Source organism: Nerophis ophidion, linkage group LG28, assembly GCF_033978795.1.
Source record: "Nerophis ophidion isolate RoL-2023_Sa linkage group LG28, RoL_Noph_v1.0, whole genome shotgun sequence".
NCBI classification, from domain to species: Eukaryota; Metazoa; Chordata; class Actinopteri; order Syngnathiformes; family Syngnathidae; genus Nerophis; species Nerophis ophidion.
This window is the reverse complement of record NC_084638.1, coordinates 25,230,341-25,257,041: the sequence shown is the minus strand read 5'-3', so window position 1 is coordinate 25,257,041 and position 26,701 is coordinate 25,230,341. Positions and strand designations below refer to the sequence as shown.

Here is a 26,701-nt window from a genome sequence, read left to right as displayed (position 1 = left end):
CCCTGGGGAACTCCACACGTTACCTTAACGTAGTCCGAGGTCACATTGTTATGGGAGACACACTGCATCCTAACAGTAAGATAAGAGTTAAACCAAGACAGGGCTAAGTCTGACATACCGATTCGTGTTTTGATACGTTCTAATAAAATATTATGATCGACGGTATCGAAAGCAGCGCTAAGATCGAGGAGCAGCAACATAGATGACGCATCAGAATCCATCGTTAGCAATAGATCATTAGTCATTTTTGCGAGGGCTGTCTCCGTCGAGTGATTTGCCCTGAAACCGGATTGAAAGGTTTCACATAGATTGTTAGACGCTAAGTGTTCATTTAACTGCTCCGCAACAATTTTTTCGAGGATTTTTGAAATGAAGGGAAGGTGAGACACCGGTCGGTAGTTTACCATGAGGTCAGGATCGAGGTTAGGTCTTTTAAGGAGAGGATGAATAACCGCTTTTTTGAATGCTAGGGGAACAGTGCCCGAGGAAAGTGATAAGTTTATAATATTTAGCACTGATGGACCTAATAATACAAAGAGCTCCTTGATCAGTTTCCCAGGAAGAGGGTCAAGTAAACATGTTGTTTGTTTTATTCCATTTACACGTTGTAACAATTCCTCTAATGTTATTTCCTCAAAACGAGAGAAACTATTTTGGAGGGCAGTATCCGCCGTATATACAATCGTGTCAGTGTTAATAGAACCCCGTTGTAGCTGGGACGCATTGTCTTTAATCTCCTTTCTAATGACTTCAATTTTCTTACTAAAGAATTGCATAAAGTCAACAGCTGAGTGGGTGGAGCTACTGGAAGGAGTACCTTGTTGGGTTAGCGATGCTACCGTACTAAACAAAAATTTAGGATCGTTTTTATTACGGTGGATGAGATTTGAGTAATAATTAGCTTTAGCTAAGGTAAGCATGCGTTTATAAGTTATTAAACCATCACTAAATGCTTGATGGTGCACCTCAAGTTTAGTCGTGCGCCATTTGCGTTCCAGCTTTCTGCATAATAATTTCTGAGCTCTAGTTTCTTCTGTAAACCACGGGGTGCGCTTTTTTGGAGCCTTTTTTAACTTTAGCGGTGCTATGTTATCAATGGTTTCGCGCAGGGCGTCGTTAAAGTTGTTAGTGAGGTTATCAATAGAGCCCACATACTTTGGGAATGGTGCCATTACCGAGGGCAGTAGGTCAGCAAGAGTTGTCGTTGTGGCCGTATTAATGTTGCGGCTGCTATAGCAGTTATTATTATTATTAGTTTGACGAACATGCGTCTGAACCGCGAATTTTATAAGGTAATGATCGGACAATACTTTAGTATACGGGAGTATCGTAACTTTGGAAGCGGTGATCCCCTTGACAAGCACTAGGTCTATCGTATTACCGTTGCGATGCGTGGGTTCATTTATTATTTGTGTGAGACCACAGCTATCAATTATACTCAGGTCTGTTTTTTGTTTAAAAAAAATCTATATTTTAAGTGTTTTTTGTCAAAATATTGTTTGTGCTGTTTTGGTTGAATGTGCTTTTTTTGGTCGGAAAAAAAATATATTTTTAGTGTTTTGTCAAAATTTTGTTTGTGCTTTTTTGGTTAAAATTTTTTGCTTTTTTTTGGTCAAAAAAAGGTTTGTTCTTCTGGTAAAGAAAATCTATATTTTTAGTATTTTTTGTCTAAATTTTGTTTGTGCTTTTTTTGTTAAAAAAATTGCTTTTATTGGTCGAAAAAAATGTCTGTTTTTTGGTTAAAAAAAATCTATATTTTTAGTGTTTTTTGTCAAAATTTTGTTTGTGCTTTTTTGGTTAAACAATTTTGCTTTTTGGGTTAAAAAAATGTGCTTTTTTTGGTCGAAAAAAAGGTTTGTTTTTCTGGTTAAAAAATTGTATTTTTAGTATCTTTTGTCCCAAAAAATGTTGTGTTTTTTTTGGTTAAAAACATTTGCTTTTTTTGGTCGAAAAAAAGGTTTGTTTTTCTGGTAAAAAAAAAAAAAAAATCTGTATTTTTAGTGTATTTTGTCAAAATTTGGTTTGTGCGTTTTTGGTTAAAAAAATGTGCTTTTTTTGGTCGAAAAAAAAAGGTTTATTTTTCTGGTAAAGAAAATCCATATTTTTAGTGTTTTTTGTCTAAATTTTGTTTGTGATTTTTTGGTTAAAAAATTTGCTTTTTTTGGTCGAAAAAAAGGTCTGGTTTTTTGGTTAAAAAAAATCTATATTTTTAGTGTTTTTTGTCAAAATTTTGTTTGTGCTTTTTTGGTTAAACAATTTTGCTTATTGGGTTAAAAAAATGTGCTTTTTTTTGCTCGAAAAAAATGTTTGCTTTTCTGGTTAAAAAAATTTATTTTTAGTGTCTTTTGTCCCAAAAAATTTTGTGTTTTTTTGGTTAGTGAAGTGAAGTATATTATAAAACATTTGCTTTTTTTGGTCGAAAAAAAGGTTTGTTTTTCTGGTAAAAAAAAAAAAAAAAATCTGTATTTTTAGTGTATTTTGTCAAAATTTAGTTTGTGCTTTTTTGGTTTAAAAAAAGGTGCTTTTTTTTGGTCGAAAAAAAGGTTTGTTTTTCTGGGAAAATTTTTTATATTTTTAGTGTTTTTTGTCAAAATTTTGTTTGTGCTTTTTTGGTTAAAAAAAATTAGCTTTTTTTTGGTCGAAAAAAAGGTGTGCTTTTCTCGTAAAAAAAATCTATATTTTTAGTGTCTTTTATCAAAAAAAAATAGTTTTTGGGTAAAAAAAAAAATTTTTGCTTTTTTTGGTCAAAAAAAGGTTTGTTTTTCTGGTAAAAAAAATCTATATATTTTTTTTTTTTGTCAAAATGTTGTTTGTGCTTTATTTGGTTAAAAAAATTGCATTTTTGGTAAAAAAAAAAAAAAAAGGTTTGTATTTGTCGTAAAAAAACTATATTTAAGTCAAAATTTTGTTAGTGCTTTTTTTGGTTGAAAATAGGTTTGTTTTTCTGTTTAAAAAAAAAATCTAGATTTGTAGTGTTTTTTCGTCCAAATTTTGTTTGTGTTTTTTTGGTTAAAAAAATATGCTTTTTTTGGTTTAAAAAATTTGCTTTTTTTTGGTCGAAAAAAAGGTTTGTTTTTCTGGTATAAAAAAAAAATCTATATTTTTCATGTTTTTTTGTCAAAATTTTGTTTGTGCTTTTTTGTTAAAAAAAAAAAAAAGAAGCTTTTTTTGGTCGAAAAAAAGGGTTGTTTTTCTGGTTAAAAAAATCTATATTTTGAGTGTTTTTTGTCAAAGTTTTGTTTGTGCTTTTTTGGTAAAAAAAAATCAGCTTTTTTGGGGTAAAAAAATGTGTTGGGTTTTTTGGGGTAAAAATGTAATGTTAGAACTTTTTGGGTGAGAAATATTTTTGTTGTTGTTGTAAATCAGTTTCTGCTTTTTTGTGTGGTGAAAATATTTGGGCTTGTTTTGTTGTAAAAATGTCATTGTCTTCCTTATGTGGGGAAAAAGTGTTTGTTTTTTTTTGGTATGAAAAAGTTTTTTGTGTTTTTGGTTAAAAAAAAGTAATTTGAGTTTTTTGTTAAATCATTTTGGTCTTTTTGGGTTAAAAAAAATATTTGTGTTTTGTTGAAATTTTGTTTGTGCTTTTTTAGTTAAAAAAGATGTTGGTGTTTTTTGTTAAAATTATCATTTGTGTTTTTTGTTAAAATTATTATTTGTGTTTTTGGTAAAATGTGTAGGCTTTTTTGGTTAAAAAAATGTTTTTGTAAAGTCAGTTTTTTCTTTTTTGTGTGGTGAAAATATTTGTGCTTGTTTTGTTGTAAAAATGTAATTTTCTTCTTTATGTGGGGAAAAAGTGTTTGTTTTTTTTGGTATCAAAAACTTTTTTGTGTTTTTGGTTTAAAAAAAAAAGTAATTTGTGTTTTTTGTCAAATAATTTTTGTCTTTTTTGGTAAAAAATATATATATATATTTGTGTTTTGTTGAAATTCTGTTTGTGCTTTTTTTGGTTAAAAAATTGTGTTTTTTGTTAAAATTATCATTTGTGTTTTTGGTAAAATGTGTAGGGTTTTTTGGGTGAAAATGTAATCTTTGAGCTTTCTTGGTAAAAAAAAAATGTTTTTTTTGTAAAGTCAGTTTCTTGTTTTTTAGTGTGGTGAAAATGTGTGCGCTTGTTTTATAGTAAAAATTTCATTTTCTTCTTGTTTAAGTGGGGGAAAGTGTCCGTTTGGGGTTTTTTGGTATTCAAATTTTTTTTGTGTTTTTGGTTAAAAAAAATATATATATTGTTTGTTTTTTGTTAAAACATTTGTTGTTGTTGTTTTTTGGTTTAAAAAAAGGTCCTCTGTTTTTTGGGGGGTAAACATTTTATGTTTAAGCTTTTTGGTAAAAAAAAAAAAAAAAAAATTGTAAAATCAGTTTCTGCTTTTTTGTTGTGAAAATGTTTGTGCTTGTTTTGTTGTAAAAAAAAAAATATGCCAGTTTCTTCTTTTTTATGTGGGAAAAATGTTCCTTTGTGCTTTTTGGTATGACAAAACAGGTTTTTGTTTTCTTAGGTAAAAAAAAAAATATTATTCTCTGCTTTTTTCATCCAACATTTGTTTGTGCTTTTATGGTAGAAAAAAAAGGTTTGTCATTTTTGCTAAAATGTTCATTTGTGGTGAAACAATTTTTTCTTTAGTTGTTTACATGTCAGATTCTGCTTTTTTTGTGTGGTGAATATGTTTGTGCTTGTTTTCTTGTAGAAAAAATGTCAGTTTCTTTTTTGTGTGGGAAAAATGTTTTTTTTTTGTTGAAAAATGTTTTTCTTTTTTCCATGGTAAATGTTTGTGAAGTAAAAATGTTTAAATGCTAACACTGCAAAGACAAGATATCTCATGTTCACACTGAGAAACTTTGCTATTTTTTTGTAAATAATCAAAGTTAAAATGTAACACCTGGTTTGACATCGTCTTGCTGAAATAAGCAGGGGCGTCCATGATAACGTTGATATAGTTTCCAAAAACAATTTGAAATGTGGACTCGTCAGACCACGGAAAACTTTTGCACTTTGCATCAGTCCATCTTGGATGAACTCGGGCCCGGCAGCGTTTCCGGTTGTTGTTGATAAATGCTTTTGACGTTCCATAGTAGAGTTTTGATGATTATTTTATTCATTTCTTGAGACAAAGCGAACATTTAGGGAAAAAAAAAAATCCCTGACCTTGCATGTTTTATCATAATGAATATTCCTCGCAGATGAGCTCCGTAATTGCTGCTTTGATTCAATTAGTTTTCACTAACGAGGATTCTTCTCATTGAATTACTTATTCTTAACGAGCACTCACTCACTACTTCTTAATTGCTGCCTCAGGCAAGTACACTAGGTCATGTACTATGTACTTCTTCATCTACTCACCTTTACTACCTATTCATGTACTCACGTGTATTATGGATTCAAATACTCACCTGTACTACGTATTCATGTACTCACGTGTACTATGTACATGTATATAGTCATGTACTCACGTGTACTATGGATTCATGTACTCACATGTACAATGTGTATATTCATGTACTAATGTGTACAATGTATATATTCATGTACTCATGTTTACAGTGTACTTATGTATTCATGTACTCATGTGTACAATGTACTTATGTACTCAGGTTAGGTTATTATATATGTTTAAACCTATAATTCTTGGATTTTGCTACTTGTCGCTATCATGTGAGTATGCTAACTGTTATGTTTACATGTTAGCGTTAGCACGTTAATATGTTAGCGTTAGCATACTAACATGTCTTTGTCAGCATTTTAGCTAATTATATATGTTTTAACCTACAATTCTTGGATTTTGCTACTCCTTGCTATCGTGTGAGTATCATAAGTGTTATGTTTACATGTTAGCATTAGCATGCTAACTTTTTTATGCCAGCAATTAGGCTAATTATGTATGTTTAAACCCACAATTCTCAGATTTTGCTGCTTGTCGCCATCGTGTGAGTATGCTGACTGTTATGTTTACATGTTAGCGTTAGTATGCTGACATGTCTTTGTTAGCATTTTAGCTAATTATCTGTTTAAAAACCCACAATTCTTGGATTTTGCAAACTGTCTCCATCGTGTGACTATTCTGTTATGTTTACATGTTAGAATTACCATGCTAATTTGTTTTTGTTAGCAATTTAGCTTATTATGTATGTTTAAACCCACAATTCTTGGACTTTGCTACTTGTCGCCATCGTGTCAGTATGCTAACTGTTAAGTTTACATGTTAGCATTAGCATGCTAACACGTCTTTGTTAGCAATTTAGCTAATTACATATGTTTAAATCCACAAGTCCTGGATTTTGCTATTTCTCGCTGTCGTGTGTGTATGCTAACTGTTATGTTTACATGTTAGCGTTAGCATGCCAACATGTTTTTGTTAGCATTTTAGCTAATTATATATGTTTAAACCTACAGTTCTAGGATTTTGCTACTTCTCGCTATCGTGTGAGCATGCTAACTGTTATGTTTACATGTTAGTGTTAGCATGCTAACTTTATTTGCTAGCAATTTAGCTAATTATGTACATTTAAACCCACAATTCTTGGATTTTAGTACTTTTCGCTATTATGTGATTATGATAACTATTATGTTTACATGTTAGCTTTAGCATGCTAACTTTTTGCGAGTGATTAGCTAATTATATATGTTTAAAGCGTATGTGTTTCTATCACATTTCAGTTGAAAGAAGACATCTTTTAAGTGTCTTTAGCGAGTTGAAAGAGACATTGAGTGGAATGTGCGTGTAAATGTCTAATTAAAGGATATCACGTGTCACACACGCTAATTAAGGGCAATTATAAATGCAAATGAAGATTGTGGTCTTTGATTAAGAAGTAAGTATCTTGTGTACAGGAAGTGTACAGTATACGTACAGTACGCGCACATCTTGTAATTAATGGCGGAATGCTTGATATTCCTAATTACTCCCGCTCCCCCACGCCGGGCCAATTAGTAATCCCACACTAATTACACGGGGAGTCCTCATTTACATATGAGCTCATTAGCCCAGCCAGCGCATGGCTAATTACATTTTTTCTTTTTCTATTAAGCATGCAGACTGTTATTGTTCCAGACTTTTTCATTTCCTTTTTTTGCACACAAAGACCTCCTCTCACTCAACTCTACTCAAATATATACTTACATACTGCTATCTCCACTCAGATATACATACATATATGTGCTATCTCCACTCATATATACATACATATATGTGCTATCTCCACTCATATATACATACATATATGTGCTATCTTGACTCAGATATATATTTGTACATTTATATATACGCGCTATCTTGACCCTAATATATATATATATATATATACATACATATATACAGTAGTTGCTATCTTGACTCAGATATACATACATGTAAATATGTGCTATCTTGACTTTAATATACATATAAATATGGATACGTGCTATTTTGACTCAAATATACATATATGTGCTATTTTGACTCAGATATACATACATACATACATATATGTGCAATCTCCACTGAGATATACATACATACATACATATATGTGCTATCTCCACTCAGATATACATACATATATGTGCAATCTCCACTCAGATATACATACATGCATACATATATGTGCTATCTCCACTCAGATATACATACATACATACATATATGTGCAATCTCCACTCAGATATACATACATACATACATATATGTGCTATCTTGACTCAGATATATATTTGTACATTTATATACGCGCTATCTTGACCCTAATATATATGTATACATACATATATACAGTAGTTGCTATTTTGACTCAGATATACATACATGTAAATATGTGCTATCTTGACTTTAATATACATATAAATATGGATACGTGCTATTTTGACTCAAATATACATATATGTGCTATTTTGACTCAGATATACATATATACATACATATATAGTTGCTATCTTGACTTATATATACATATATACATGCAGATATGTTCTATCTTGACTCAGATATACATATATACTTACATATATAGTTGCTATCTTGACTCAGCTATACATATATACATACAGATATGTTCTATCTTGACTCAGATATACATATATATATATACATACGTATATACATACGTGCTATGTCGACTCAAATATACATATATATGTGCTATCTTGACTTTAATATACATATAAATATGGATACGTGCTATTTTGACTCAAATATACATATATGTGCTATTTTGACTCAGATATACATATATACATACATATATAGTTGCTATCTTGACTTAGATATACATATATACTTACATATATAGTTGCTATCTTGACTCAGCTATACATATATACATACAGATATGTTCTATCTTGACTCAGATATACATATATATATACATACGTATATATATACGTGCTATGTCGGCTCAAATATACATATATACATACGTATATATATGTATATTTGAGTTAAGATAGCACATATGTATGTGCTATCTTGCCTTAAATATACATAGAGTACATGTATATGTATACATAGAGTACATGATACATGTGATCATTCTCTGAAATAATTATTACTTGTGTTGTTCAAAAAGATATTTGAGATGTTTTTCTTCAAGTCAAGAAGACAAACTGAGCACAGGAGACAATCTAGTGGAGTCAGCTTGGGTGGAAGCAGGAGGAAGAAGAAGGAAGGAGTAGGACGAAGGAGAAAGTGTTGTAAATGAGCTTTGGCTACAAACACTATGATGCATACATTGAATAACTGTTTCACATGTCTGTTTTTTGTATCTGTCCCTATTTCAAATTAACCTTAATAATGAGGAGGAAGAAGAAGGAAGGAGGCTTAAGAATGAAGAAGGAAGGAGGACGAAGAAGGAAAGAGGAAGAAGTAAAGTTCCCACACCTGCGGCGGTGTTAGTGGCGGCGACCTCAGCAAAGAAGACGTTGGTGAGTAAGAAGTCGCCACAAAACGATTATTTGTGTTTGTCAAAAGTTTTCTTTGTGCATACTTATATGTATGTATATATATATATATATATATACATCCATCCATCCATCCATTTTCTACCGCTTATTCCCTTTCGGGGTCGCGGGGGGCGCTGGCGCCTATCTCAGCTTCAGTCGGGCGGAAGGCGGGGTACACCCTGGACAAGTCGCCACCTCATCGCAGGGCCAACACAGATAGACAGACAACATTCACACTCACATTCACTCACTAGGGACCATTTAGTGTTGCCAATCAACCTATCCCCATATGTGTATATATATATACACATATATGTGTATATATGTACATTTATAAATGTATATATACATATGCATATATATGTGTATACACATGTGTACATATATGTACATATATATGTATATGCATATATATGTGTACATATATACATTTATATATGCATATATGTGTATATATGTACATATATATGTATATTAGGGGTGGGCAAATTAATGCGTTAATTATGAGTTAATTCATCAATCTATTAACGCCGACAATTATTTTATCGCACATTTGCGTATGTTGTTTACATGCTTTTATTTTGTTAACGCCTTTTCTTAACAAGATGGCGTCGCCCGGACGGGCTTCGGAGTCGAGGGGCTCTTGGTAAAGATGGAACATTTGGCAAAAATACCGGACAATTCTGCAAATTTCCTGGCTGGCTTACAGCGTGGTCACTCCAGGATCACTTACGACCGCCAGACAATTCTGAATGTGGATAGATCGGGCCGTTTTGGACTGAATGACGCATGCTTGCTAGATCGGCTAGCTAGCATGGGAATACTTTGCCGGCTACATCCAGCGTCCTGTGAAGCAGCGGAGTATTTGTGTTGTCTGTCTATTTATGAATAATGCAGACGAGGAGTGTTGGCTGAGTTCTTAACGTTTGCTTTCAGAGCGTGCATATCACAACATACAAGATGCCGTCATGGCGACACAACCTATACCGGGCTACCGCGCATGCTCGTCACTCCTGTTGCATGCTGGGTAGGGTAGTTCTTTATTTCCCTGGCTCATAACATCACAATATAGTACCATGTATATGCGTTCAGTTTATCAAAGCACTAAGCAAACAATCGGAAAATTCCCATCATATCAATTCCTAGATATGGTCATAATTATTTTAAGTGCACTACGCAGAATAAACACAACATTATTGATATTGCTACTACGGATTATTTGATCAAAAATTCCCTAAAACAGCCCTCTACCTATAATATAGGTTTTTTAAACATAAGATCCCTGATAAAAAAAAATGTTCCTGCTGTTACCTCAGAAATTGCCTGTTCAGATGTTATGATTGTGGCTCAGAGTATGTAGATTATATTTATTTTCCATAACAAACAGGATAACTTAAATACCCTGGCAGTGGCAATAAGCTTAAATGTTTGTATTTACATTTTTTGAGTTGATTTTCATGAAATATGCTATTTAACTGCTACTGTTTAACAAGGACTGATTTAAATTGTGTTTGCACAACAAATGTTTTGGAGCTTTTGTTCATGTGGGAGAATATTCCAATAAAGGTGCACTACACACTACTTTTGAATTCATCATTGGGCTTTGCGTATACAATGCAGTTAATCATGATTAATCGGAGAAATAGTGCGATTAACTTCGATTAAAATTTTTAATCGTTGCCCAGCCCTAATATATATATATGTTCATGTATATGCATATATATGTGTATATATATATATATATATATATATATATATGTATGTGTGTACATATATATGTATATGCATATATATGTGTATGTGTGTATTTATATATGTATATATAAGTATATATGTGTGTGTGTGTATATATATATGTATGTGTATATGTATATATATGTGTATATGTATATACACACATATATGTATGTATATATATATACATATGTATATATATATACAACTTTAACGACGCCCTGCGCGAAACCATTGATAACATAGCACCGCTAAAGTTAAAAAAGGCTCCAAAAAACCGCACCCCGTGGTTTACAGAAGAAACTAGAGCTCAGAAATTATTATGCAGAAAGCTGGAACGCAAATGGCGCACGACTAAACTTGAGGTGCACCATCAAGCATGGAGTGATGGTTTAATAACTTATAAACGCATGCTTACCTTAACTAAAGCTAATTATTACTCAAATCTCATCCACCGTAATAAAAACGATCCTAAATTTTTGTTTAGTACGGTAGCATCGCTAACCCAACAAGGGACTCCTTCCAGTAGCTCAACCCACTCAGCTGATGACTTTATGCAATTCTTTAGTAAGAAAATTGAAGTCATTAGAAAGGAGATTAAAGACAATGCGTCCCAGCTGCAACGGGGTTCTATTAACACTGACACGATTGTATATACGGCGGATACTGCCCTCCAAAATAGTTTCTCTCGTTTTGAGGAAATAACATTAGAGGAATTGTTACAACGTGTAAATGGAATAAAACAAACAACATGTTTACTTGACCCTCTTCCTGGGAAACTGATCAAGGAGCTCTTTGTATTATTAGGTCCATCAGTGCTAAATGTTATAAACTTATCACTTTCCTCGGGCACTGTTCCCCTAGCATTCAAAAAAGCGGTTATTCATCCTCTTCTTAAAAGACCTAACCTCGATCCTGACCTCATGGTAAACTACCGACCGGTGTCTCACCTTCCCTTTATTTCAAAAATCCTTGAAAAAATTGTTGCGGAGCAGTTAAATGAACACTTAGCGTCTAACAATCTATGTGAAACCTTTCAATCCGGTTTCAGGGCAAATCACTCCACGGAGACAGCCCTCGCAAAAATGACTAATGATCTATTGCTAACGATGGATTCTGATGCGTCATCTATGTTGCTGCTCCTCGATCTTAGCGCTGCTTTCGATACTGTCGATCATAATATTTTATTAGAACGTATCAAAACACGAATTGGTATGAAGAATCTGGGTATTATCTTCGACCCAACTCTCTCCTTTGAGGCACACATTAAAAGCGTTACTAAAACGGCCTTCTTTCATCTCCGCAATATCGCTAAAATTCGCTCCATTCTGTCCACTAAAGACGCTGAGATCATTATCCATGCGTTTGTTACGTCTCGCCTCGACTACTGTAACGTATTATTTTCGGGTCTCCCCATGTCTAGCATTAAAAGATTACAGTTGGTACAAAATGCGGCTGCTAGACTTTTGACAAGAACAAGAAAGTTTGATCACATTACGCCTGTACTGGCTCACCTGCACTGGCTTCCTGTGCACTTAAGATGTGACTTTAAGGTTTTACTACTTACGTATAAAATACTACACGGTCTAGCTCCATCCTATCTTGCCGATTGTATTGTACCATATGTCCCGGCAAGAAATCTGCGTTCAAAGGACTCCGGCTCATTAGTGATCCCCAAAGCCCAAAAAAAGTCTGCGGGCTGTAGAGCTTTTTCATTTCGGGCTCCAGTACTCTGGAATGCCCTCCCGGTAACAGTTCGAGATGCTACCTCAGTAGAATCATTTAAGTCTCACCTTAAAACTCATTTGTATACTCTAGCCTTTAAATAGACTCCCTTTTTAGACCAGTTGATCTGCCGTTTCTTTTCTTTTTCTTCTATGTCCCACTCTCCTTTGTGGAGGGAGTCCGGTCCGATCCGGTGGCCATGTACTGCTCGCCTGTGTATCGGCTGGGGACATCTCTGCGCTGCTGATCAGCCTCCGCTTGGGATGGTTTCCTGCTGGCTCCGCTGTGAACGGGACTCTCGCTGCTGTGTTGGATCCGCTTTGGACTGGACTCTCGCGACTGTGTTGGATCCATTATGGATTGATCATTCACAGTATCATGTTCTCATATGTTCTCAGTATCATCAGTATCACAGTATCATGTTCTCATAGTCATCATTGTCACCGACGTCCCACTGGGTGTGAGTTTTCCTTGCCCTTATGTGGGCCTACCGAGGATGTCGTAGTGGTTTGTGCAGCCCTTTGAGACACTAGTGATTTAGGGCTATATAAGTAAACATTGATTGATTGATTGATATACATATATATATATATCTGGATATGTATATAAAAATATACATATATATATATATATATATATATATATATATATATATATATATATGTGTGTATATATATATTCACACGTGTGTGTGTATATATGTACATTTATAAATGTATATATACATATATATGTATATATACATGTGTATATACATTTACATATATGTACATATATATATGTATATGCATATATATGTGTATATATATGCATATATGTGTATATATGTACAGATATATGTATATATATGTTCATGTATATGCATATATGTATATGCATATGTGTGTACATATATATGTATATGCATGTGTATGTGTTTATTTATGTATGTATACATAAGTATATATGTGTGTGTATATATATATATATATATATATGTATATATATATATGTATGTGTATATGTATATATATGTGCATATGTATATACACACATATATGTATGTATGTATTTATAGTGTTAAAGGCCTACTGAAAGCCAATACTACCCACCACGCAGTCTGATAGTTTATATATCAATGATGAAATATTAACATTGCAACACATGCCAATACGGTCTTTTTAGTGTACTAAATTGCAATTTTAAATTTCCTGGGACTTTTTTCTTGAAAACGTCGCGTAATGATGACGTCACGGGCTGTTATGAATATGAGCGCTGCACACACACACAGCTAAAAGTCGTCTGCTTTAACGGCATAATTCCACAGTATTTTGGACATCTGTGTTGCTGAATCTTTTGCACTTTGTTCAATTAATATTGGAGAAGTCAAAGTAGAAAGAGGAAGTTGGGAAGCTTTAGCCTTTAACCACAGAAACGCACGGTGATTCCTTGTTTAAACATCCCGGAGGTGAAACTTTACCATGGATCACAGAGGTCAAGCGAACATGGATCCCGACCGGATGTCAACCAGCAGGTTTCGGTGAGAAAATTGTGGTAAAAAGTCACTTCTTACCGGAGATCAGCTGAGCTTGCCCCGTCCATAAAGCTGTCGTCGACTTCCCTGAGACTTTGGCGTCAAGACACCCGTGGACACACCCCTCCGACTATCAGGTACTGTTAAACTCACTAAAACACTAGCAACACAATAGAAAGATAAGGGATTTCCCAGAATTATCCTAGTAAATTTGTCTAAAAACATCTGAATCTGTCCCAATGCAATTTTTTTTTTAGCTTTTTTTTTTTTCTTCTAGTCCGTCGCTTTTAATATCCTCAAACACGAATCTTTCATCCTCGCTCAAATTAATTGTTTTCTCGGTCCGAATAGCTCTTTTTGTTGGAGGCTCCCATAAAAAACAATGTGAAGATGTGAGGAGCCATCAACATGTGACGTCATCGTCTGTGACTTCCTGTAAAGGCAGGGCTTTTCTGTTAGCGGCCGAAAGTTGCGAACTTTATCGTGGATGTTCTCTACTAAATCCTTTCAGCAAAAATATGGCAATATCCCGAAATGATCAAGTATGACACATAGAATGGACCTGCTATCCCCGTTTAAATAAGAACATCTCTTTTCAGTAGGCCTTTAAGGACAAACTTGCAATAATAAACATATGCTTAATGTACCCTAGATTTTTTTTGTTAAAATAAAGCCAATAATGCACTTTTTCGTGGTATCGAAAAGTATCAAAATACATTTTGGTACCAAAATTTTGGTATCGGGACAACACTAGTAAGAACAGAATTTGACGGTTGATTCTTTGATTACCTTAGTAGTAATTTTTCACTGGAGAGATTAGTCTCTAGTATGTAGCCAAGATAGGTCATCTCATTTTTGTTTGTTATAATATTGTCACCCACTTTGATTGTGAAGTTATTTACTTTTCTGAGATTAGGATTTGACCCAAACACGTGTACTTGCAAGCACCAAGTCAAGTCTTAATTTGCCAGTTTGTCATTGAAAGCCTTGCTAGTGTAGGTGTTAAGGATTGTAGATTTGCTTGCTTTGTGGCCGTCAGCCTCTGTTCTGTGTTCTTAATAGGCACAGAAAATGATGGAATGATCACTTAAGCCGCATACAGTAGTTCCACTTGTGGTAATCTTAGACTGGTCAGAAGTAACAACGAGGTCTATGAAGGTTTAAAAGGACTCACTCACCCTGGGAGTTTGCTTAAAGGGGAACATTATCACAATTTCAGAAGGGTTAAAACCAATACAAATCAGTTCCCCGTGGCTTATTTTATTTTTCGAAGTTTTTTTTTCAAAATTTTATCCATCATGGAATATCCCGAAAAAAGGCTTTAAAGTGCCTGATTTTTGCTATCTGTAAATACATCGTCCATTTTCCTGTGACGTCATTTAGTGATGCCAACATGGCGGATAGCACAGCAAGATATAGCGACATTAGCTCGGATTCAGACTCGGATTTCAGTGGCTTAAGCGATTCCACAGATTACTCATGTATTGAAACGGATGGTTGGAGTATGGAATGCAGATAGCGAAAATGAAATTGAAGAATAAACTGAAGCTATTGAGCGAATAGCTATTGAAGCTATTCGGCTATCGCCTTCTAACCAACGATTGAGTGTCGCAGGGTATCCATACATCTCTGTGCCATGTCTGTCGTAGCATCGCCGGTAAAAAATATTCTGCATGATGACAAAAACATGAATGTTTTTGGAAGTGATTTTGGAATTTAATATTTTAATTTTCATGATATTGAAGTTATGGTAATGACTATGTCATTAAAATATTATGGTCAAGTTTAGAGATAAAGTTTAGGTGTAATAGCCCATATACACAATAAAATATTTACATACTTTACACCAGTGAGTGTAAAGTTAAGAATCCCACAATCAATGCTGCCTTTCCAAGTCTGTTTTTGTTCTCTCTTTTGAATTAATTGTAGTGACTGGGATAGGAGGAAGTATTTCCTGGGTATTTTATTGGTTGTTTTGCCACACACTTTTAACACAACACACAAAAGAACACAAATAATGTCATTGTGTTAACAGTGTCAGTCCAAAACTATTTATATTCTTTATTTATCTTATTTATTTATTTACCCAACAGACGTCCATCAGCCCACTCACATTAAAGAGGAAGAGGAGGATCCACAGCCCCCCCACATTAAAGAGGAAGAGGAGGAAGAGTGGATCACTCAGGAGGAAGAGTGTCTTCTAGGGCAGGAGGAGGCTGATCTCAGCAAGTTTCCACTGACTGTTGTCTCTGTGAAGACTGAAGAGCATGAAGACAAACCACCTGAGTCCTCACAGCTTCATCACAGTCCAAGTAAGCACAACATCCACATATCATTTTATTCTCAGGGCATTCAATCCATCACAACTGGACTCTTCACTTTGTCTTACAAGACCTTTGTCCTCTCATCCAAGTAGGCTTCATCACTTCATGCTCATAGACTTCAAGTCTTAAATCCAATCATTGGAATTTAGAGGGAAACTGCACTATGTGGGGAACTTTTTTCTATCGTTCACAAGACCTGAGGATGGATATATATATTTTTAAAATTACATTCTAATCATTATAGTAAATAAAAGTCCACTTGCAATGGAGCCAATGGGAGGTCTTCTATAACCATCCAAAAAGTGCCACCAATAGTCCATTTGCATTTTGTGGCTTGAATACCAAGCAAGTATTAGTGATATTGTTATTATAAGTGCTAACGCAGACAAACTATTTATAGCTTGTGTGTCTATGTTGACATCACCGGCTGGTGAGCTCCTTCCTCACCTCGGTGCTGGTGAAAGATTATTCCAGATCATGAATCGTGCCTCTCACCTGGATAGTTCTCACCTGGATAGTAGAAGGATGAGGACGTACTCTGACAAGTTGGTACCCTTTGACAGCCAATTTAGAACCGGCAACGGCGAACGACACAAAAAGACGCTTAGCTTCAACCGCCTTTTCCGTCATTCTTTATCTAAACGGGAATATAACTAAATTTTATCAGTCTGTGTCTAGTGACAGCAGACTTTGTACAGTATGTGATGTTTTATTATGTTTGTTGGCTCTCAGCAAGTCTGCAGTGTTTAATATTCAGTGATGTTGTTAAAAAAAAAAAGCAAATGTGATGTTTTTTTAAATTGATTCTCTAATGAGCAAAAATAGGTATATATTACATCTTTTTAAAAATGTACCTGTTACTAAATGACATATAAACCTACTGCATGTACATAAAACCTTAATAGAGGTGTTTGGATGCTTTTTAAGTTCTTTGTAGGCAGAATACAGCGACTCTAATAGCCTCTATTGTAAGCAGACTTTTGATCGCATTTATTTACTATTTAGAATGGATTAAAAGGAATAAACATATGTGTTCCTGATAGATTCCGTTTAAGTGGAGTGAAGTATATTTATTTAGCGCTTTTCTCTTTTGACTCAGAGCGCTTTACAGAGTGAAACTAATTATCTAAGTTACATTTAAACCAGTGTGGGTGGCACTGGGAGCAGGTGGGTAAAGTACCTTGCCCAAGGACACAATGGCAGTGACTAGGATCAAACCTGGAACCGTCGAGTTGCTGGCACGGCCTCTCTACCAACCGACCCACGCTGGCCTTAGAATGTATTAAAGTCTATCAAAATCGTAAATGCATCCTAGAAATGTTTCAATAATTCCATTAACAAAATTTTTATTTAAAACTTTATAATGTAACGTGTTTCTATCTACACTTCTGTTAAAATGTAACAATCCCTTCTTCTTCTCTTTTGTTAAAATGTAATAAGCACTTGTTTTTTTTGATACTTTAAATTTAAGAGCTTTAGCAGGATTTCTGTGGATCATTAAAAATCATTAAAAGTCATTCAATGGACATTGCCTAAATTATGGCCTTAAATGGTATTAAAAAGCATTAAATACGATGTCCAGAGTTTTGGGTTGTTTCTTCGACACTGAGGGAATTTGGAACGAGCCAGGCGTGAACGTGAGTACATGTTTATTTATTTAACACTATAATTGAAAAAAAAGGTAAACAAAGGGCGCACACATGGCGGAGAACAAACTAAACTACAAAAACAAAGGACTCGAACAAAGGCTGTAAACTATAAACGTGAAACAAAAACACTTGCACAGTGGCATGAAAAAACAAAACTTGCACTGTAGCATAAACAACAAAAACTTACGTGGTGTGGACAGCATAGTAAACCGAATAGCATGGCAGGAAGATAGATGAGGGATATGCGGGATCTGAAGGTAGGTGAAGTTGCCAGGACAAAGACAGAAAAAGAATGGCTTAAATAATGACTATGATGATTAGAAACAGGTGTGAGGGCTGAGGACAAGGGCGTGACTTGAGGGCATGGTGAAAAATCAAAGAGTTGGCATGGAGACGAAAAGAAAACAGGAAGTGCAAAACAGAACTGAGTGTCCAAAAAACAAAACATAACATGACCAAATCAAAACATGATCTATAGGTGTGACACAGAGGCATTAATATATTCATGCAATCGTAGGCCGGGACCGGTATAAATGAAAATAAACCTAGCAACTTAGTTCTTATCGTCATCAATACATTGCTATGTCTTTGTGTTTTATTCTTGGTCTGGATTTTAAACTGATAGGACTCCTTCTGGCTCATAGGACTCCGGAGGCAGTGGACAGGTACCGACAGGCCAAGCGGTGTGCAGCTTCAGCGGTCGCGGAGGCAAAAACTAAGACATGGGAGGAGTTCGGGGAAGCCATGGAAAACGACTTCCGGACGGTTTCGAAGCGATTCTGTACCACCGTCCGCCGCCTCAGGAAGGGGAAGCAGTGCACTATCAACACCGTGTATGGTGCGGATGGTGTTCTGCTGACCTCAACTGCGGATGTTGTGGATCGGTGGAAGGAATACTTCGAAGACCTCCTCAATCCCACCAACACGTCTTCCTATGAGGAAGCAGTGCCTGGGGAATCTGTGGTGGACTCTCCTATTTCTGGGGCTGAGGTAGTTAAAAAGCTCCTCGGTGGCAAGGCCCCAGGGGTGGACGAGATCCGCCCGGAGTTCCTTAAGGCTCTGGATGCTGTGGGGCTGTGTTGGTTGACAAGACTTTGCAGCATCGCGTGGACATCGGGGGCGGTACCTCTGGATTGGCAGACCGGGGTGGTGGTTCCTCTCTTTAAGAAGGGGGACCGGAGGGTGTGTTCCAACTATCGTGGGATCACACTCCTCAGCCTTCCCGGTAAGGTTTATTCAGGTGTACTGGAGAGGAGGCTATGTCGGATAGTCGAACCTCGGACTCAGGAGGAACAGTGTGGTTTTCGTCCTGGTCGTGGAACTGTGGACCAGCTCTATACTCTCGGCAGGGTTCTTGAGGGTGCATGGGAGTTTGCCCAACCAGTCTACATGTGCTTTGTGGACTTGGAGAAGGCATTCGACCGTGTCCCTCGGGAAGTCCTGTGGGGAGTGCTCAGAGAGTATGGGGTATCGGACTGTCTTATTGTGGCAGTCCGCTCCCTGTACGATCAGTGCCAGAGCTTGGTCTGCATTGCTGGCAGTAAGTCGAACACATTTCCAGTGAGGGTTGGACTCCGCCAAGGCTGTCCTTTGTCACCCATTCTGTTCATAACTTTTATGGACAGAATTTCTAGGTGCAGTCAAGGCGTTGAGGGATTCCGGATTGGTAACCGCAGGATTAGGTCTCTGCTTTTTGCAGATGATGTGGTCCTGATGGCTTCATCTGACCGGGATCTTCAGCTCTCACTGGATCGGTTCGCAGCCGAGTGTGAAGCGACCGGAATGAGAATCAGCACCTCCAAGTCCGAGTCCATGGTTCTCGCCTGGAAAAGGGTGGAATGCCATCTCCGGGTTGGGGAGGAGACCCTGCCCCAAGTGGAGGAGTTCAAATAGCTAGGAGTCTTGTTCACGAGTGGGGGAAGAGTGGATGGTGAGATCGACAGGCGGATCAGTGCGGCGTCTTCAGTAATGCGGACGTTGTACCGATCCGTTGTGGTGAAGAAGGAGCTGAGCCGGAAGGCAAAGCTCTCAATTTACCGGTCGATCTACGTCCCCATCCTCACCTATGGTCATGAGCTTTGGGTCATGACCGAAAGGATAAGATCACGGGTACAAGCGGCCCAAATGAGTTTCCTCCGCCGTGTGGCGGGTCTCTCCCTTAGAGATAGGGTGAGAAGCTCTGCCATCCGGGAGGAACTCAAAGTAAAGCCGCTGCTCCTTCACATGGAGAGGAGCCAGATGAGGTGGTTCGGGCATCTGGTCAGGATGCCACCCGAACGCCTCCCTAGGGAGGTGTTTAGGGCACGTCCAACCGGTAGGAGGCCACGGGGAAGACCCAGGACACGTTGGGAAGACTATGTCTCCCGGCTGGCCTGGGAACGCCTCGGGATCCCCCGGGAAGAGCTAGACAAAGTGGCTGGGGAGAGGGAAGTCTGGGTTTCCCTGCTTAGGCTGTTGCCCCCGCGACCCGACCTCGGATAAGCGGAAGATGATGGATGGATGGATGGATGGATGGATGGCTCAGTGCTATGTAGTATTGATTCTTCAAAAATATTTTCGGGGCTTTTGTCGGAGCTCTACATGCGGATAGAAATGTTCCTCTTTTTTGTGAATTTTCTTCCTCTTTTGTCAAAGGGTGCTCACATGCCTGTGCTTCCTTTGTGGAGAAAGGAGGTAGGGCGGGAATCTCAATAAGCAATAGTTTAAAAAAAACACATTTAAACCAAATATAAGTACAGGTTTGACAGTTTATACTTAATTGTACATTTCATAAATAATATTGAGACATATAAAGTAATAACTTTTTCGTGATAGTCAATGTTATGTATAATTTTAATATGAAAAAATCTCTCATCTGTTATTTGTTATTGTTGACTAAGTGAGTTGTCTTTTTCCCTGCAGTCAAGATGATTTCATCTTCAGTACTGGTGCAGTTCCTTTGTCTTTGATGTGAAATGTTTTTGTTAAGGAGTACTGGACAGAACAATTATAGATATAGTCCATTTTGGTCATGGTAGATTTATTTTCATTATTGGTACCGTCCATCATAGAGTGAGGAGAACAAATCATTTATACACTGCTGATTTTGTAGTTCGAGGTCTGTTACTTATATTATTATTTTTATTAATATCATTATAGGCACACTTCAATTGTAAGTGATAGAATCCAAAACAAAAATCCGTAAAATCCCATTGTATGAATTTTTTAAAACGAATTCATTGGCATCTTATTGCATGAAATCCATATTTGATACTTCAGCTAAGTAGAGGTTACTAGGTGATCAATTGCATGGAGAAAAAAAAATGCAAGTTACCTGAAAATAATACAATGTAATTTTTTTAGTTTTAGATTTGACAGAACCGCCAATTTTTTTGTAGTTGAGTATTTCTCATCTCTTTTGATGTTGTATCTACATATATGGACAAATTGGGTTTATAGAATTGTAATCCATGGTTCAATGAAATGTCATGATAGGTTTACCAGAGAGGGAACCATTGGTCCATCCTCCTACAGCGGCAATACAGCCATCCCATCACCGTATGGCCTCCACATCAATTGTCCATTTCCGTACGGAGGCCATATATCTAGCTTATCACCATATGGTAGGCGTGTCCAAAGTGCGGCCCGGGGGCCATTTGGGGCCCCCAGGTCATTCTTTAACGGCACATTTTAAAAATACAATTGAAATAAATAAAAAGTGGCATAAAAGCGCAAACAGGTGAAATGTAAAAAGAAAATGTTGCAATGCTTTAATAACACAAAGCTGCCATGCAGGCTGTTTCTTTCTTTAAAAAAGAATGAATCCAAATCAATGTCATTTTGAATTATTGACCTATTCAAGGCTTCAATGATGTCACATTAAATATTCCACTTTTAAGATATTTTTGGGGGAAAATGTTGCATATTTTGTGTTTTGCCATGTAAAAAACGGAGCTGTTTTTTTTAAGAAGGCTCTAAAACAAACAAACAAAAAACATAAACAACAATAAAACTTAAAATTGACGGATATATCTGAAGATGATTTCGAGATTATTGTGCTAAAAGTAAGCAGTAAAAAAATTTATTATTTATTTTTTAACACTTTAATGAGTAGGACACTTTTCGATCCCCAATTATTTTAGTGTGATTTGTTTTTAAGTGTCATTGCTCAAAAAATAATAATGAATCAAAATCCAAAATGAAGGCTTCAATTATTATATAATCTCAAATATTCCACCTAAAAAAGTTATTGGATGAAAATATTGCATATTTTCCTAATGTTGATCTAGAGATTTAAAACATGAATAATAATGAAAACAATACTAATAATACTGAATAATGACACATTTTTAATATATTTTTTTTACCAAAACCCTTTGGGGTCCCCGGGATCATAACTGAGTGGAGGCCTAAATGTATATTTTTTATACATATATTGTATTGGTTTTTAAAATAAAAAATATGAAAATGGCCCCCGCTTGCTTTGATTTTTCAGTGGAAAAAGTTTGGACACCCCTGCCATATGGTCTCAACATCAAAGGTCTATTTCCCTACGAAGACCATGCATCCTGCCCATCAACCAATGGCCTCACCACCGAAGTTTGATCACTCTATGGAGGCTGTACACCCCTCCCATCCCCACACCACTTCAACACCGCTGGCCCATCACCAAATGTCCACACCTATGGTCCTTCACCCGGCGTACACAATAGCTTGCTACCTGAATCCACCTGAGAATAAAAAGGCAGCTTTCCTGGCACCAGACAGGAGAGATGCAGGCAACCCATCTATTGAGGACACTATCTGTTATCAACCACAGGCAGAAAAATCATGGACGCCATGTGATGGATGTAGGGAGGAGTTGGAAAAAAAGTGGCCAGAAAAATAAGGAATTGAAGAAGTCCTCTTGAAAATAGGTAAGTACCATTCATGATGTCATTGTTTTGTTGACTTAAACTTGTGATTGGGCTTTGAACACATTTTCTCATTTTGGTATTGTTTGTGCTATTTTTTCCCTTTCAGATCCGGTCCAAGTCAGAGTACTTCAAACTCTCTGCGACTTGGTTGGAGACAAATACAGCGACGGCCCTCCTCAACAATCGGGCCAGCAAGAGCTCTTTCCTGAGAGCGGCGTATTCATATCATTGTTCCGCCTTGCTGCCATGAGACATGCTGCAAAGCCCAAATGTATGCGTTTATTTTGACCTCTTTTTTTTACAGTAGAGGAGTGTCAAAATGCTGTCCCTTTTTGACGCCCTGGAAACAAACCTGCAGGAACACCAAAGCGCATCCTTAACCGGAAAAAAGTTGAAGGAATCCTTAGTAAGTTTTCCCAAACAGAGGGTGTTTTCAGGCCAAAATTGGGTAACAATAATGAAATAGAAGTTCAATATGAGAAATGTTGATCCCTTTTCGATTACAGCAGACTGGAAGCATAACTGAATGTTACATCATTACAATTTGTTATAGACTAAAAACTAGCGTTATGATGAGCAATATAGTTTTATGTCCATCAACTTGAAGTGTGGTTGTGTGTATTAATGGTTTTGCGTAAATGAAGGCTTTAAACGGCAATAAAAAAGCATTAAATGCATTGCCCAGAGGCATTTAAAAAATGGAATATGATTGTAGGACATGGCGGACAGTCAATATGTCAAACGGTAAAGGAAAATGAACTTAAGAAGGTTACAGTCATCGAAATTGTTAGTCTGTCTATGTGTTTCTTTTTTGAACTGCGGCTTTCAAACTGCATACAAGAGGTATTGTAAGGTGGGAACACGACAAAAGCACTGCTTCAATAAAGCAAAATGAAACTGCTCTGGGGGCATAAACTTTTCCATTCTTTGGTCACTGTAGGCGTGTAGTCCTTAACTGTGACACCATGTCAGGATAATGGAGAAGCTGAGCCGACACGGAGTCGTTTATTTCAATCATCTCCACTTCAACACATATGAGCTAACTTGCCTAACATTAGCAACTGTTGTGACGCAATTCCCTCAAGTGATCTATGCTAGCCTAGGATGGACAAAAGAGGCCATTTTCACAGCAGACCACAACTATTTCATTCTCTGACATTCCCACAATAAATGAATACAAGTTCCTTCAGCTGCCGGACACTTGATACATACTTGCTGTTTACTGTAAACATTTGAAACAACAGAGAGGGTGTAAATACAATAAATGCAATATGTTTAATTGCTATAGCTTTTTTAAAATGCATTTTATTGGCATTTTTACCAATATTATTCTGTATTTTTCTAAAATGTTTAAATCGATCATCCATTTCCAAACACATGCATAATTTGCAATCCTAGTATGATGTTCATTTATTTTTCCATAAAACTTTTGAACTATTTTAAAACAAATTGTATCCTGATTAAAAATGGTATCCTCCAGTTTGTGGCTATTATAAGTCATCATTTCAGAGAATATATATATACTTATATATATATATATATATACTTACAGCATGTTTCAAACAGACACAACTAAATAAATTGCTAATGGGTATATTATATTGATCATCTGATGCAGAATGGGATGTTTGTTTCGAGGGTTTAAGTGCAGTTCTCCTTTAATATTTTTGATAGTCGAACCTTTTAATTAGCGATTGTCTACGGCCACGCACACAGTCAAAACACCAGATGCTACTCCACAAAAATAAATCAATAAAAATACATTCTCCAATGAAACAGCTTTGTAATCCAATTCTAATACACTAGATAGTAACAGTTCATGTAAACTTTTCAACTCATTTACTTGTCTAATGCTTGCAACTGTGTGTATACAGATCATTGGAAGCTTTTGATGATATAAAAAAAACAATTAAATGCAGTCGCACATGGGCATTACATTTTTTTAAGTACCAACAAAATGGCATTAAAAAGCATTACATTTGATTTGCATTATTATTGTTATTGCATTGCATTGCATATATTTGATAGCTGTAGAAACTGATGTGGCAAAATGACAAATGGCTGATTATTATGTTCTTGCCTTGCAGCGTATGTCCTGAGATGCAGTACCCTTCCTGATTGGGACGATATTGAGGAGGTCAAGCTCAAGAAAGCTTTGGTAAACAAAAGTCAGGCCAGAGACGGTTTTAAGTAGGCCCTTGTACCTGTCAAGTTCATTCTATGGTAGGATGTTTCCTTGGTAAACATGTTCAATATTTTGGTCTAGGTTTGCGCGGTATATGTTGTAAAAAATGGCCCTATGATGTAGCTTTTAGTACCAGGTTATACTGTGATAATGCATATTGAGCTGTGCTGTGTCAAGCAAATTTGGCAGTGATGCACCCTCACTAACAAGCTAGCGGCTAATATCCTTTTACAGTTCAAAGTTGTTTCCAAAATAAAAAAAAATGCAACTGGAAATGACGCAGTATGTTACTGCTTACATAATCAGGTATATTAGTAGCTTTTGTAACCAATTTCAACATGTTTCAATGATCATTTGTGTACCAAATGTTATATTGTTATCGCAGGAGGCTGTTCTATTGTTTACAACAGTGTTTCTTAATCATAGGGCTGGGGCCCACTGTTTGGCTGCGAGTACCCCTTGGAAGCCGCCAATAAATATCTGTTTCTTAGCTGTGGTCCGTCCATATGGGCCGCAATGGTACTCGCTTGTAATCCACTTTAGTGTAGAATGACTCATTCAGTGTTTATATTTCATTTGGCCCCGGACCCCTCTGTAGTGGAAAATTCTGAGACCCCTCTGTGGTGGAAAAGTTGGTCGTGCCCCAAGGTTAAAAATGTTAAGAATCCCTGGTTTTCAATGTGTGATTATTTTTTTGTATGTAGACCAGTTCCAGACAGCACGGTTACAATTTTATAAATGTATTTCAGTTTTTGCTTGGAATATTTCAAAAATGGAAATGTTGTCATTTACTCGCCCTCTTACTGAGATGAAGTCAAGTGTTTTTTTAACTAAGGTACCTGGTTTGCTCAACAAGGAGTTAAAAAAACTACACCTGACTTTTTCACAATAACAAAGTGAGTACTTAAGGTCAAATTCATTTATTTTTGTATTTGTTTTATTTTTGTATATTGTTTTCTATGTTGTTTTAAGTATTGTAAATGTCAATATGTACATTATGTATGTACTAATTCACTACATTTACATTTTGTTATTTCATCTATTTTTAAATTATATTTGGTATTTTTGTGTAGCCAAATAAAGTGATACACCTTTCAATGTTTGAGTATTTGTTTAGTGTTATTTCTAATTAAGTCATATGAATATTTAAATTGCACTCTCAATTTGTTCTCATGATTCTCAAATTTGAGATATGATAATAAATTTAAGAGAAATAATCAAGACATTAAAAAGACATACATAAGATCTCTTTTATTGCTCATACATCTCATTTCTTTCTCTTTTTATCATCCTTCAAAATAAATGAGACATAATTGAGAACAATGGCATACATATATGAGCTCTCGTCAGTGTATCCCACTTCCCAAATATTGCTCAAAGGGTTGTCTCAAATCAACCTCCTTTGTCTCAGTGACGTCTTGTCTCTTTTTAGCTTATTTATTGCTCCTAAGGGTCCCTTAGGAGCAATAAAGGAGAAGCAATTGATCACAAAATTAGACAGATATGAGAAGCTCAAAATGTTCTCAAGATACGAGATTAAGCAACAGATGAGCAAGCAAATTTTTGCTCTGGCCATGCTCCCTCCTCCCCAGTGGACGATGGCGTGGAACAGCGCAGAGGCCACCACAGTGTCTATGTTTCTTTTAGTTGTTATTCATAGCTGTATGTAGAAGTGTCTGCTTGTATCCGCTGCTTTAATGTCTTTAATGTCCTTTGTGTTCTTTGATGTTTACCTCTTACACACATGTGAGAGGGATGTGTACTATGGCTA

General features: G+C 36.1%; 1 long non-coding RNA gene across 2 annotated transcripts; it reads left to right on the top strand.

The window, feature by feature from the left end:
• Window positions 1-8,644: 8,644 nt before the first annotated feature.
• LOC133545010 (uncharacterized) lies at window positions 8,645-25,835 on the top strand. Of its 2 annotated transcripts, XR_009804706.1 has the most exons (5): window positions 8,645-8,887; window positions 15,971-16,189; window positions 22,325-22,745; window positions 22,852-23,151; window positions 24,833-25,835. It is a non-coding gene; the product is annotated as an uncharacterized LOC133545010 (long non-coding RNA). The 2 variants fall into 2 exon arrangements; XR_009804705.1 differs by lacking the exon at window positions 8,645-8,887 and having other exon boundaries at window positions 15,304-16,189.
• Window positions 25,836-26,701: the final 866 nt, after the last annotated feature.